Source organism: Polypterus senegalus, chromosome 4 (assembly GCF_016835505.1).
Source record: "Polypterus senegalus isolate Bchr_013 chromosome 4, ASM1683550v1, whole genome shotgun sequence".
In the NCBI taxonomy this organism is placed as follows: Eukaryota; Metazoa; Chordata; class Cladistia; order Polypteriformes; family Polypteridae; genus Polypterus; species Polypterus senegalus.
The window spans coordinates 55,717,854-55,727,035 of record NC_053157.1 but is presented as its reverse complement, the minus strand read 5'-3'; positions in this window follow the sequence as shown (position 1 = coordinate 55,727,035).

Sequence of the window (9,182 nt, the reverse complement as noted above, 5' to 3'; positions counted from 1 at the left end):
TCTTGTGTTAAAGTAAGAGATATGGGTGACATCCTGTCACTTAAGAAATGTCGGTTAGACGACATTTTACCGTCTACACAAGAATGAAAAATTGAGACAGAAGCTTACTATTCAAGATATAGAAAAAACACGTGTCTGCATTTATAACTTCTAGAACAGACTACTGCATTGCACTACTAATTGGATATTTGGCAACAGCTGTTAATAAATTTCAGTTAGTTCAAAATGCAGTGGCCAGAGTCCTCACATGAACCAGAAAGCTTGATCACATTAGCCTTCAATCGTTACCTGTCAAATTTCATATTGATCATTGAATCCTGATTCTAACCTGTAAAGCCATAAAAGGGCATGCCCCCCAAATATTTATGTGACCTATTACTTAAATACTGTCAACCATGACATCTTTACTCTGGTCTCCTAGTATTATCAAGAATAAGTATAGACTCAAAGAGGGCAGTGTCTTCTGGTATAGAGCCCCCAAACCCCCAAAGCTCTGGAATGGCCCTCCTGCAAATTTGTGGGGCTTATTCACTGTGTCAATAGTTAAGTTCAAATTAAAAACACATGTATGTATTTTATAAGTATAGTGGCTAATTCCGTGTCACTATCCCTGAGAAATATTTCCTGAGATACTTCTGGCATTGGCTATTTAGTGATAGGTGTGTTACTATATGTGAGTTAGTTTTTTGAAATGAAAATGGTAAAAGTGAGAAAGACAACACAAATATCCATATAATGTACTGTGGTCATTGCACAGTGAATTTCAGGAAATTTGATGGTGACATCAAAAATTGTGTGAGGCTGCTCACACTACAAGACAGGAGACTGAAATTTCTGACATGACAGAAATTCTCTTGACTGTATGACAGCCTAATCATTAGATGCAACCAGACTTCACATGCCCTCCGATACTGCACATGGAATGACTGCTGGTGAAGCTATAATTTGGTCAGATTCATAAAATCAGTCAGCAACTGTAAATTATGCCCAAATTGCACAGTGTATGCCTTGAATTAGAGTGCAAAACCTATGTACGCATTTTTTTTTTTTTGCCTGTGAAGTCTGTGATATCTTCAGAGAACATAGAATTTCCAGGGTCATTTATGTATGTCCTTTGGTCTTTGCTTTTGTTGTATTCGCATGTTGCGAATTTCTGACCCACAAAACTCAATAAAGAACTGAAACTACAAAACAGGTCTGAAACCATAAAAGTAGATCTTGAATCTAAAAATCATGCTTGCAGTCAGCATTCAGAAAGGGGCCAAAGTCCATGTAAATCTCAAATGGGACGGGGAACCATAAAAAACCCTTGCACCAAAGAATAAATATTTCTTACTATGGTACAAATTCATTTTAAAAAGATTAAAAAATGCAAAACAAAAACATTGTTTTGAAATGTGCAAGCCAATTAACAAGAGGCAACCCAGAAGAAAAACAAAATAGTAAAATTAAACATAAGAAAAAAACAAAATAATCAAAACAAAATCTACAAAAATCTTCAAACAGGGAATTCTGAAAAGAAAGCCAAATGACATAATCAGAAGCAAATGCTGAAGCATCTCAAGCCTTTCATCTGGCCAAGGATATTCACAGCTGCTGTGTCAGGGGCCCACCCCCTTTGGCTCAACATAAAAAAATAACAAACTAAATTAACATACTGAAGAAATACACAGTAATTCTAAAATACAGAATATAAAAACAACACATGAAATTGTAGAACTTATTAAAAAAACATTAATGTAGACATATAACAAAATATAGTCAAAAACAAATAAAAGCAAAAAAAAATAAGCAAAGAGAATAAAAACCATGAAGAAACATTACATTATGATTCACAGAATTTCTTTTTGCTTATTTGTTTTTTGATAATATTTAATCACATATTTTTTGGATGATGACATCGTTTTGGATGCTTTTTGCTTCGATTGCAAGATTATTTGGATCAACTTGCTGCCAAATGTGATATGGTTAGGATGAGAATAAGCTAATAAGTTAATGCCTTCTCCTGGAACAGAGTGGCATCCTAGGGTATGGAAAATCATTTGTTTCAAAAACAGGAATTTACAGTCTTTTGGATTTTTGCTTATCGATGAAGATAGAAGTAATTGCATGATTGATCAGTGGATCGGTCTAGCAATACCATGTAGGCATCATACAACACTGCAGGAGCTAAGCTTTCAGTAGGCCTCACTGATCCAACTTGGTCATTGTCATATTTCTGCCAGGTTTGTTGCACTGGCTCTAGTTTATTTTTGGTTCATGTAATATTTCTTTTGCTATTTAAATGTTTAATGTTTATTTAAATTGTTTATTGATTTTTTTTTTCAAATTTTTGCAATTGGTTACAATTCTATATACGGTAAATCCTCACACTCCTACTGTTTTAAAATACACGGGCAAATTTATCACCAAATCTCTCCACTATACGCTAACACTTCTACCTCTCCAGGATATGGACAGTTGTATGTTTTTGACACAGCGCAAGCTACTGCAGTACACTTACAAAATAAAGCAAACTCTGCATGCATTGAAAATTTACTTCTCCAGCTAGATTCCATCCTCAGAACCATCATCCCTTTGCTAAATCATACAAACACATGCATGAAATCGCTCAATTCAATCCAACAGCATCTGTATAAATGGTTTTCAAGGAAAACCCTAGGCAGGATTTATGACGATACAATGCCCCGACATTGCAGTGATTTTCGTCGGAGAAGATGGCAAAACGCCTGCCGAAAGGGACGTTTGCATCTATCTCATACACAACTCTTATAAACAGATTTCCATTCTCAATATGAATTGCGATCCTATGGTTTACCCACTTTTATTCCCTTACGGAGACATTGGCTGACACAAAGATTTACAACATGTTCCGAATAAAAGAACCACCAAGCGAATAAGGCTTACTCAATGCCAATTTTACACGTACAGAATTTCAATGAGGAATACATTTAGTTTTTTGCACTCCAGTGGCAAACTATTCCAACAGTATGTCGTAGATGCGTATCTCAGATTACATCAACAAGATCTGCGTGTGGAACAATACAATGTTTGAATACAGTCACACTGAAAGCAAACACTGAAAATAACAACGTATGTGTAGGCAAAATGATCATATTACCATCCACATTTCCAGTAGGTCCAAGATACATGCAACAAAACTATCAGGATGCCATGGCCATAGTACGTAAATTCGGAAAGCCTGATTTATTTATCACTTTCACATGTAATCCTACTTGGCTGGAAATTCTACATGCACACTGCGCCTTTCAAGAAGTATTTATTTCTTCTTGATTTCTGAATTCCTTTCTCACCGTTTTCTGTTCCTATTCTTACACCGCCGTTTGCTACGGCGGGTGTCGGCTAGTTCTTTAATAAACATTTAATTATAAAGGAACATAGTCTTTGTTTATCTAGAACCAGAGGTTTTACTACTCTTTTTTTCTATTCTAATTGTGGAGAGTTTTTGACATTTTGAACTTTAAAAGCTCTGTGAAGGTGACAAACTTGCCTTTTGTGTTTGAGGTTGGGATGCCTAGGGTGAGGCCTGGTAAGTGGGTTCAGAGTTGTGAAAAGGTAGCTTTAGCTTTTGTTAGTTTTGAGGCCTATTTCCTTCTTTTTGCTATTTTTGTGTGGCAGGAATCTCAAGTGTCATGAACATTTAGTACTGATGAAAATTATTCATTTATATTTATAAAAGGCAAAAATGTTATTTTTGTATACAGTAACACAATTCACTATCTGTGACAATGTGGGGAAAATGATAATTCATGAGGACTTCAGCATAATGTCAAATCTTCTTCAGACTAAGAGAAGGTATTTAAGTTACTGTATATGTAGATTCACTCTTGGGAGGAAGGGGTTGAAGTGTAAAAGGTGTAGAAAAGGATGCCTTCACAGTAAAAAGTCCCATTGCTCACTAGTTGGAGATGCTTTTCTTTACTGCCACTGGTTAAGAATGCCTCTTCCATTGAAAAAAAACAAGATGCAGACCAAGGATATGCATGTGGTGAATATACAGTCACTTTGCAAATCATTAGGAACACAGCATTAGGTAGGACCTTCTTTTGCTCTCAAAACAGCCTTAGTTCTTAATGGCATGGATTCCACAAGATCTTGGAAACATTTATATCAGCTTGAACCAGTCTGGCCCTCTCATCAACAAGGCATTTCCATACACAGAACTTCCAATCACTGGATGTTTTACTCACCATTTTGAATAAACCCCAGAGATGGTTGTGTGTGAAAATCCCTGGGAGATCAGCAGTCACAGAAATACTCAAACCAGTCCATTTGGCATCATACCACAGTCAAAATCACTGAGATAACATTTTTTTTTCCCCCATTCTGGTGCTTGATGTGAATATTAACTGAAACTTCTGATCTGCGTCTGCATGATTGTATGCATTCTGCTGCTGCCACATGATTGGCTGATTAGATTATTGCAGGGATAAGCAGGTGTACAGGTGTTCCCAATAATTTCCTCAATGAGTGCATCTCTGATTTGGCCTGGGAGCACTTGGAAATTTCCCAGAACGAGCGGAGGGGTAATGTTCTTTCTGCTGCCACTTTTAACAGGAAATCCAAACTAGAAAGCAGATTAGAAGAGATTAGCATCTGTTCAATCTTTGCTTTGATTTGTGCATTTTATTTTTAATATCAGTTGTAAATTGTATGAGGAAGTCAGGAGTAGCAGAAAAGTATGTAAGAGTTGTACAGGTATGTACAAGGGATGTTTGAGAGTGGTGAGGTCTGCAGTAGGAGTGATGGATGCATTCAAGGTGGAGGTGGGATTACATCAGGGATCGGCTCTGAGCCCTTTCTTATTTGCAATGGTGATGGACAGGTTGAGAGACGAGATTAGACAGGAGTCCCTGTGGACAATGAAGTTTGCTGATGACATTGTGATCTGTAGCGGTAGTAGGGAGCAAGATGAGAAGACCCTGGAAAGGTCTAGAGAGGAAAGGAATGAAGGTCAATAGGAACAAGACAGAATACATGAGTGTAAATGAGAGGGAGGTCAGTGGAATGGTGAGGATGCAGGGAGTAGAGTTGGCAAAGGTGGATGAGTTTAAATACTTGGGATCAACAGTACAGAGTAATGGGGATTGTGGAAGAGAGGTGAACAAGAGAGTGCAGGCATGGTGGAATGGGTGGAGAAGAGTGTCGGGAGTGATTTGTGATAGACGGGTATCAGCAAGAGTGAAAGGGAAGGTCTACAGGACAATAGTGAGACCAGCTATGTTATATGGGTTGGAGACGGTGGCACTGACCAGAAAGCAGGAGACAGAGCTGGAGGTGGCAGAGTTAAATAAAGATGCTAAGATTTGCATTGGGAGTGAGGAGGATGGATAGAATTAGAAATGAGTACGTTAGAGGGTCAGCTCAAGTTGGACGGTTGGGAGACAAAGTCAGAGAGATGAGATTGCGTTGGTTTGGACATGTGCAGAGGAAAGATGCTGGGTATATTGGGAGAAGGATGTTAAGGATAGAGCTGCCAGGGAAGAGAAAAAGAGGAAGGCATAAGAGAAGGTTTATGGATGTGGTGAGAGAGGACATGTAGGTGATGGGTGTAACAGAACAAGATGTAGAGGACAGAAAGTTATGGAAGAAGATGATCCGCTGTGGCAACCCCTAACGGGAGCAGCCGCAAGAAAAAGAAGAATATCATTTATAGCCTTTTATTCCAAATGCCTCAACCATATTAGAGAATTCTGTTAGACAACAATAACATATCTTTCGATAGAACAACATTAATACATTTTAAAGTTTAATAAATTTCTATCTGCGCTGGGCTGGCGCCCTGCCCAGGGTTTGTTTCCTGCCTTGCATCCTGTGTTGGCTGGGATTGGCTCCAGCAGACCCCCGTGACCCTGTAGTTAGGATATAGCGGGTTGGAAAATGGATGGTTGGATAAATTTCTATTCATTCTGATAATAAAGAACAATGATGTTTGAGAAGTTGCATTACTATGAAAATTATTTTCCTAAAGCTTAACGATTTTCAAACTGTTAGCACTAATAAGTCAAATATTATAAACTGTGCGTTGAAAAAACAAATTAAGACTAATTAGCAACAACTTCCTATGTTTTAATATTTATATATGATTATCCATGCAACAAAAGAAATCTGTTTAAAACCTTTCATTAAATACGCAAAAAGACTCTTAAAAAGTAGCTCTGAAATCCTAATATTACTTGTGTAATGATCCAGATAATGAAAAATAAAACCAGAATCAGAATAACATCAGTGACTGAACTCTATTAAATAACACTTCTGTAATCCAATAATTTCATAGAATTTAAAAGGCAAGCATTTCATTTAAACCTACTGTATAAATGAAGACAGTAAATTGGTATATGCTTTAAAGCTAACATATTATAATTATATAATATAATTCAAATATTCTCAAGAAAAGCTTTAGAAATTGATTTTTCCTCAGATTACCACTGGTCACTGCCAGGTTCTAGCATGACGCTGATTAAAAAAAGCAGAAATAAATAAAGATTCTTGATTTAGGAATTCATTATCCTGTTATCAATCTTTTTCATGAACCCGCTTAGTTCTTCTGAAGGCACAACAGCCATTTCAGATAACACCAGAAACAACAGGCTCGCACCTGTAAGCTTTTATACAGGACCAATTCAGAGTCACTGGGGGCTAAACTGAAGCTGGCAAACTATTACACGACTACTAGTTTGAGTGGATGTCAAACTTAAGAACTGCAGTCGCTGGATCTCATCGACTGGTAACATGACTCGGAATTTTAAAAATGGCAGGACTCCATGCAGACTTTTCAGCACAGATTTTAAAAGATACAAACCATTGCAAGCTCGCCTCAGTCTGACAGCCCTGCACGACAGTGCTGGTCCTGTACAAAGACTTTCCAGGTATGGCAAATTCATCTACAGTCTTAGTCCTTTTACTTTAATCTTTATCGTGGTACAAAAAAAAAAAACAAGAAACCAGGCAGACGTCTCTCTTCTCGGTTAGCCTCGGTTTTCCTTCTTTTGTCAGGGCTGCATCATATTGCCAATTCTCGCACAGCACATGAGACCACCCCTATGACATTTTATCGCAGACTGGTATGACTGAGTTAGTTGGGGATGTTAAACTACATGACTGCTGCCACAGGAACTTGCCAAACTGAGCCCAACTTGCTAAGGTTATTTAAAAAAAGGCTGTGACTGAAAATAGCTGCCAGAGTCGTGTAGTGTGACATGGGCTTAAGGTAAATCCTTCTGGACATACAGTATGATAACAGTCAATTGCTGCAGAAAAGAAAACAGACTGAGTCTTTGTCATGGTTATTAAAGGAGCAAAGGTGAACATTGCCTTCCCTTCTTTTTAAAATGTCTATGTGATCTGAATGTGCAAATTTTTATTTCATCAGCAGTGCTTATTCCTAAACAATTAGACAATAATGTAGCTAACAACTTACTTAAATTAACAGAAGATGACAAATAGAGTTAGTAAAATTAGTACTGGTGGATAGTCACCGAAACACAAATCAAGTAGACTTGGCTAATTCCAATTAATGTAGATCAATGAAAAGATTTACAAATTAAATTAAAAATTTTTAGAAGCTTCTTTTGTGATGTGATGTAAGGTTACATAGCACTCTGTGTGGCATTGGGGCCAAGAAAGGTTACAGTGCTTATGATAAGTATTCATCCTCTCAGATGTTTTCACATTTTATTGCTATACAACTAGGGGGCTTTGCCCCCCTGCTCGCTTCGCTCACCAACCCCTAGGCCTGTGCTACACGCTAGCCCCTTTGCAGTTCCGTCGCTCGCGTATGGCGATGCGGTTGAACAATTTAAACAGATTTTTATTTTCATGGGAATTGTTACATATGCATAACCAAACTATTTTACATTACAGCAAGTAATTAATCATATTAAAAAAGTAAATTTGAAAGTAAATTATGTTTCATGTTGCGTTAGAGTTATTTGTTGCGTAATACAATTTCGTTCTGATTGGCTTTGAAATTAACACTTACACTTTTATCGTTAAACTTCAGTAAAAACTATTTTTTAAATTACATTTTTCTCAATATCGCATTGAATTTTTATTCTGTGTTTGGACTTTCATCGTGACAATGCAACGTATAACTGCCCGTGATTCTTTATCTGGGTCAAGTCAAGAGTAGATTAGCCTTTGTAGGCAGCCTGCAGCAACATATACATATAGACTCAAACTGATCAAGTGTGGACTTCTCAACTCATTGTTATCATTCTTCACGCTCTTTAGCATTGCTTAGGGATCACTGCATCCCCAACTATAGGATCAGTAAAGCAGTTGGCCCAGTGTCACCCACAGAGCCAGCATCTATGTCTGCTACTACTTTCTTGCGAGTCATTAGGCAAAACAGTTCTTTTCAAGCCAAAGGCAGTCGTATTGAAAAAAAAAATCTTAAATTAGAAATCTGTAAATCACGACACACATAGAGATCAACAAAATGGAAAATGTATTAGTCGATATGGACTGATAGTGTTAAAGTTATTTAAAAAGCTTTCTACAAGGCATGTCATGATTTCCTTTGTAGATTAATTGCTGAAAAGTTGTTTTAAAATATTTAAGTTGACATATAAGAAATGAGAAATGAGAAATGACTGACATAATTCTACTTATTATTAATAAGAGCTTAATGATTTTTTAGCAATAAACTAGATAAGATAACGTTGTGCAGTCAGCTTCCAAACCTTGAACTGTAACATCGTGTCACATCTGGTCACAACTTGCCTAGCATGTGACACAAAAGGAGAACGTGCCTGATTTCCGAACTCGACTTCCTCTCATTTTAGGCCTTCTGTTAGTTATATTGTCCCATTTTATGCTCCTTTGATTACTTTCACAACAGTATTTTTTCTTGTATTTTTTGCCTATGCCTGCTCTGATTTGTATAGTGAATTATTTGTTCTGTTTCTTATTTGCTTATGCTTAATGTTCATATATTTTCTATATAAATTGTGTCTGCCGGTCAGCAGCAGCATATAGCTAAACATGTCCACTGAATTTGCACTACTGTTCACAAATTAATATCTAAATGCTTTATTCAAAAGTAATTCTGCTTATTTTTTGGAAGCATTACTTTGAAAGGTGTCCTACAGAATATTTGCTCAGGTTTTTTTTTTTCAAATAATGAAAGTATAAACTTGTTTGTTGTCTAAAAACCTGCA